We start from the raw sequence: 6,552 nt of genomic DNA on the forward strand, positions 1-6,552 counted from the left end.
ATAATATGTTTGCACATACTGATGAATATGTGCAGCTGATTTTCAGTCCAGTTCCTGTGTGACAGACGCCAGTCTTTCTGCCTGTGTCCTTCCTTAACAATAGAGCCATCCTTCCACTGAGACTGTTTCTGATGAGGCTTCACTGAGCAGTAGATGGATCCCTCAGCTCATCTAATCGTCCTATTTCTAACACATGACTGTCAGAAACTGTTAATCTGCTGCAGCTCTTTAACTCCTCCACTTCTTTTTTTGTAATCTCTTAGTTTCCTCATCTTTTAAGGTGGCACTGCACACCAGATCCAAAGTCAACATGCTGTTATATAATCAAATCACTTTTTTATTGTCACATCACATGTGCAGGCACACTGGCACAGCACATGCGAGTGAAATTCTTGTGTGCGAGCCCCACAAGCAACAGAGATGTGCAAACACAACAACACAAACGAGCAAAATACAAGAATGGCTAATCTGAAACTAATAAATATATGTACAATATATAATAGTGTATGCATTCCTGGATGTGTATACTAAATATTATCCTATGTGTGTGTGTGTGTGTGTGTGTGTGTGTGTGTGTGTGTGTGTGTGTGTGTGTGTGTGTGTGTGTATACACATTTTTACAAATTAAATAGTAAAAAAATAATATATAAATATATAAAATATACAGAGTTGAGACATGTGCAAAACAGTGGCATTACTGTACAGTATGGAGTGCATAATGTTAAAGTTCCAGTAGTGAAGCTGAGGTGTCTATGAAGTGTTCAGCAGTCTGATGGCCTGGTGGAAGAAGCTGTCTCTCAGTCTGCTGGTACGGAACCGGATGCTGCAGAACCTCCTTCCTGATGGAAGCAGTCTGAACAGTTTATGGCTGGGGTGACTGGAGTCCTTGATGATCCTCCCCGCTTTCCTCAGGCACCGCTTCCTGTAGATGTCTTGGAGGGAGGGAAGCTCACCTCCAATTATCCGTTCAGAGCACCGCACTACTCGCTGGAGAGCTTTGCAGTTGTAGGCGGTGCTGTTGCCGTACCAGGTGGTGATGCATCCAGTGAGGATGCTCTCAATGGCACAGTGATAGAAGGTCCTGAGGATGCGGGGGCTCATGCCGAATCTTTTCAGTCTCCTGAGAAAGAAGAGGCGCTGCTGGGCCTTCTTCACTGTTTTGTTTGTGTGTACTGACCACGTAGGATCCTCAGCCAGATGTACTCCAAGGAACCGGAAGCTGCTCACTCTCTCCACAGCAGCGCCGTTGATGGTGATGGGGGTGTGTACTTCTCTGCACCTCCGGAAGTCCACTATCAACTCCTTTGTCTTTGCGACGTTGAGGGTGAGATGGTTGTCTTGACACCAGCGGGTCAGGGCGCTGACCTCCTCCCTGTAAGCCGTCTCATCACCGTTGGTGATAAGACCCACCACTGTAGTGTCGTCCGCAAACTTCACAATGATGTTGGAGTTGTTAGTGGCTGTGCAGTCGTAGGTGTAGAGTGAGTATAGGAGAGGGCTCAGTACACACCCCTGTGGAGCACCAGTGTTCAGTGTGATGGGGGATGAGGTGATGCTGCCCAATCTGACCACTTGGCATCTGTCAGACAGGAAGCTAAGGATCCAGCTGCAGAGAGAGCTGCTCAGTCCTGGATCCTGCAGTTTCCTGTCCAGCTTCGAGGGAACGATGGTATTGAATGCTGAGCTGTAATCTACAAACAGCATTCTCACATACGTGTCTCTCTTCTCCAGGTGTGACAGGGCAGTATGTAGTGTCAGGGCTATGGCATCATCAGTGGACCTGTTGTGGCGGTATGCAAACTGTAGAGGGTCCAGTGAGTCGGGTAGTGCAGAGCGGATGAAGTCCCTGACCAGCTTCTCGAAGCATTTGCTCACGATGGGGGTCAGGGCTACAGGTCGCCAGTCGTTCAATGAGGAGATGGTGGAGGATTTGGGTACAGGGACGATGGTGGCCATTTTGAAGCAGGCTGGGACTACAGACAGAGAGAGGGAAAGGTTGAAGATGTGCGTGAACACTCCAGCCAGCTGAGCCGCGCATGACTTGAGGACGCGGCCGGGAATCCCAGAGTTGAACCTGTAATGGAGTTTGATTTAAACCAATAAGCAATTAAGTGAATGATGATGAGCAAAGATGGTGGAGGTGGTGGATGAAGACCCGGACAGCTGTGGTTGGCTCCTCGTATAGAGCAGAGTGAGGTTGTGTTTGCACATTATTATAAAACCATGTTCACCATATATTTTAGCTGCAGACAATAACATTATTTCTTTGCTGTGGTGATTTTATTCCACTTTGGTAAAATGGAAAACCATCATTTCTTGCTGTAATTCACACATTATTCCAAGAGCCTCAACACAAGCCTTGTAGTCCGACCATATATAGACAAATCAATAGTTGTGTTTGTAACAGCTCATGAACATGAATCGTTCCACTTTAAAATCATTGTAAACTAAACTGGAATAAATGAGTGTTTATATATAGTTTTGTCTCAGCTGTTCATACACAGTGTTTCAGTTCTTATCAGAGTCCCACCGTCTCACTGTGGTGAACCTTTAGCTCTGTTGTAAGCGTGTTGTTAGACCAGGTTTCCCTCATTTAAAAATAATCTCTCATTAGAAATGGACATGATGTCTAAGACATAGAAATGCTTATTATGGGTTCACTTGATGTCACTGAAAAGATGCACATGGGTAACGCACAGGCCATCCAGCTCCGAGGTTTATCTCCTCACCTCGAGTCTGCGACACTCTCTCCGTGTCCTCTCAGATAAGGGCGCGCACATTTCTGCACGATCTTCTAAATTACAAAGAGCGATTCACAAAACAGAAGCTCACAAAACACTCATCACAAACCAAAAATGGCTCCACTGAGCGTCAAACTGTCACCAGAATTTACTGATAATCTAAAGACTCACAGAACTCATTTTGTCTCATTGTGTCTTAGTTTGAGACATAAGTGCATGATCATAATACTGTGTAGTTAGATGAGACAGAGCTGATGCTTGCTCTTAATTATCCTCTTCATGTTTCCCGAGCCTCAGCAGTGGAAGCTACCATGGATAGAAAGACTATGACTCATCTTAAATCTCAAATCTTTGTCTCCAAAGAGCTGCTGATGTGTCCGATATGATCCACAAGCTTAAACTAGGATTATAAGTGTGTGCAGTGATGTGTGTGAAACCTCTGAGGACTCACACGTGTGTGCTTCAGCCCACACACACATATGAAGCACTGCGACCTCACACAGAAGTGTTTTACACATCCAACCTGAATCCTGATCATTTCTACAGTTTATTAAGTTCAGCTTCACCTGAACATCAGTGATGAAGCTGCTCTGACTCCATCACAGCTCACAGCTGTTGGAATGAGTCAAACAATGAAGAAGGTTCAGAAACAGCTGATGATTTTACAGAAACATGATGCAAACATGAGGATGGACACATGATTTTTTATTAACAGACACTGTTTATGTTTCACTGTGCATGACGTCATCAACACTGTGACACCAGGGGGCGCTCATCACCAGCCTGAGGAAGTGTGATAATGGGGGGAGACGCAGTGTTGTGTGTACTGCAGTCGGACAGAAGGAAAAACTTCCTCCTGAAAACATTTTCATCCTTCCCAAAAGTGTTTAAGTCAAATGTTACAAATATATAAATACAATAAAACACAGGGTCTTACATAAAATTAGTGATGCAGTTGTGCACTGAGCACCTTTCCAATGTTCCTTCCTCAGATGAGTCCAGCTGCTGAACACATTAACATCTGTATGTAAATGTAGCCGAGAACCAACCTGAGCACTGCTGGGAAAATACAAAGGCAACCATCAAAGTGCTGTATTATCTTATTTATTCTGAATGTTGACTTAGATCCACACCACGATTTATGAAACTATAGAACTAAAATAACAACAATCGTCTGCTTCTTTAAAATTTCTTTCATTACATCAAACCAGTGAAAACTGAAAAAAACAAAGAGCTGTTAGCATGTTTAGACCAACTTTGAGACAGAGACTGTAAAGTTCTGCACTTTAAATCCTGCCTGTGTTCCTGCAAATGATTCACACTGAAAGTATCTTAGTTTAGTATTGAGGCGGTTGTGGCTCAAGAGTTGGGAGTTCGCCTTGTAATCGGAAGGTTGCCGGTTCGAGCCCCGGCTTGGACAGTCTCGGTTGTTGTGTCCTTGGGCAAGACACTTCACCCGTTGCCTACTGGTGGTGGTCAGAGGGCCCGGTGGCGCCAGTGTCCGGCAGCCTCGCCTCTGTCAGTGCGCCCCAGGGTGTCTGTGGCTACAATGTAGCTTGCCATCACCAGTGTGTGAATGGGTGGATGACTGGATATGTAAAGCGCTTTGGGGTCCTTAGGGACTAGTAAAGCGCTATACAAATACAGGTCATTTACCATTTAGTATTGAGTGAGCCACAAAGCAGCCTGATAGCTTTAAAACAGTAAAAGTAAATGAAATTGACAGTTTCAGTGTAGCTGGATCTATTATTGGGGGGGTCATGACCCCCGTAACCCTGCCTGGTCCTGAGGTCAAATCCACCATCTTTGTTTCAGAGCTTCATGTTCTCCCGTGTTTGTGTGCGTCCTCTCCGGTACTCCGGCTTCCTCCCACAGTCCAAACACATGCAGTTAGTGGGGTCAGGTTAGCTGTGAGTGGTTGTGTCTCTGTGTTATTCCACCTTAATAAATGACTTCCTGTTAGCATGAAGTGCTTCTGTAGGACTGATGTCATTTTCATGGTTGGATCATTTAAATGAAGCTGGACTCAGATGCAGTAAATAAGCTGATTGATCATTAATGAATAAAGCTGGTCAAACACATCACGTTCATGTGATTGTGTGTTGTAGTATTGATCCCAATGCTGGTATCAGTCCTGGATCAATAACACTGGATGGATGCGTTCAGCATGGAGCCCTGAGCTGTGTTACAGACAAACATGGAAACTGACAGGTCTGTGTCATTCACAGTCTGTAACACTTCTAAACAACAGAGGCTGACCCAAGTGCCTCAGAGCCAGGCACGCTCACATCACAGCTCTCTAAATAAGCCAGTTTCAAAATAAGAGCTGAAAGCTGTGTTTGCTTGTGTTAGCTTATTATTGTGGAGACTAACATTCAGTGATCATGTGTTCAGACTCATAATGATTACTCTCAGAAATCCTGATCTTTGTATTTACTATGTGTTGGATCAATAACTGAGATTCATGGTATCACACAGCTGTGCTGCTGCTGATGTCAGCACATCTGGAACAATACGAGGTATCTGCTACCAGACTGAGCAGGACGTGAGACCTGTGGACTGTTTAAAGCTGTCCCTCCACAGCTCACTCAGACCTGATCCACACCTCAGTGATATTCTCTGACTTCCTCAGTAGAGACAGAAACCATTCAGATCTGGGACCATCAGCTGACTGATGATGTCACACAGACTGTGTTTTTCAGGAACAGTGATTCTGATGTGAGCCTGCTAGCTGACAGCAGACCTGATGAAAGCACATGTTCACATCTGTGAGGACAGACTGGACTCTTTGACTGCACCTTGGTTCTCCTCAGAGGTCTGTACAGGAGCATGTCCACCCCCACTGAAGATCTCAGTCACTGTGAAACATAGAAAGCTGCTTGTGTGGCCTCTGCCTCACATGTAGATACAGCTACAGGTTTCTCTGTCAGTCAGACTGAAACAGTGTCCTGATGCTGCATCATTCAGCTCTGTGCCCCAGTCAGCATCACTGGGAGCTACCAGTGTTTCTGCCCTTTTCCTGTAACACTACACTCAGCACAGGCTCAGCTGGTATCCAGTGTTGGACTTTGGCTTCAGCTGCTGTGATAGATCCTCTAACATAGATCAGCTCTGCTACATGTTGTTAGATAAGTGCAGCTGCTGTCATGTCCTGATGTTTCTCTGGCTCAGCAGCTTCTCCATCAGAGGTTCACATGGAGCTGATCCAGTATCTCCAGTAACTGTGTTCTGTGCCTCACTGGTTCATCCTTCTGTCTGTGTGACGTCAGTCAGATGTTGAAGTTAAACTCTGTAATCTTCACTGTGTCACAGAGTTCAGTGAGTCCCGTTATTCACAGTATCAATCAGATCATCAGAGAACAGCTGATCAGCAATCAGTGGCGCCAACAGCGCCTCCTGTGGTGAGAGGATGCAATAATGCAATGTAGCATTTTTCCACTCAACACTTGCAGTCATGGAAACTGTCTGTTGGATCTGTGTGACGTTGCTTTCTTGGTTAGAGTTCCTCACAAATGTCCAGATGATTCTTCTAATGAGGCGTCGACCATGTTTTCAGTTCTTTGGAAGAAAACGTCGCCCTTTGCCATCCTTACTTTTCTTTGACTTCTTCAAATGCAGCTGAACTCCAGCTGGTATTTTCTTGGACTTTGCAGCTGTTTCTGGTCATCAGTTCATTCCTGCAAACCTCTGAAGCTGAACAACAATGATGCTGCATTGCTGGCTGATCCCAAAAGGTTGATTCTGTTCATCTGGACGTTTTCAGAAACGTTTGCTCACTGATCAGGTGACTTCTTCAGTCTCAGCTGACTGC

The sequence above is a fragment of the Diplotaxodon limnothrissa genome, linkage group LG3 (genome assembly GCF_057381915.1).
Source record: "Diplotaxodon limnothrissa isolate DT_005_m linkage group LG3, D_limnothrissa_male_GT1.1, whole genome shotgun sequence".
Taxonomy (NCBI): Eukaryota; Metazoa; Chordata; class Actinopteri; order Cichliformes; family Cichlidae; genus Diplotaxodon; species Diplotaxodon limnothrissa.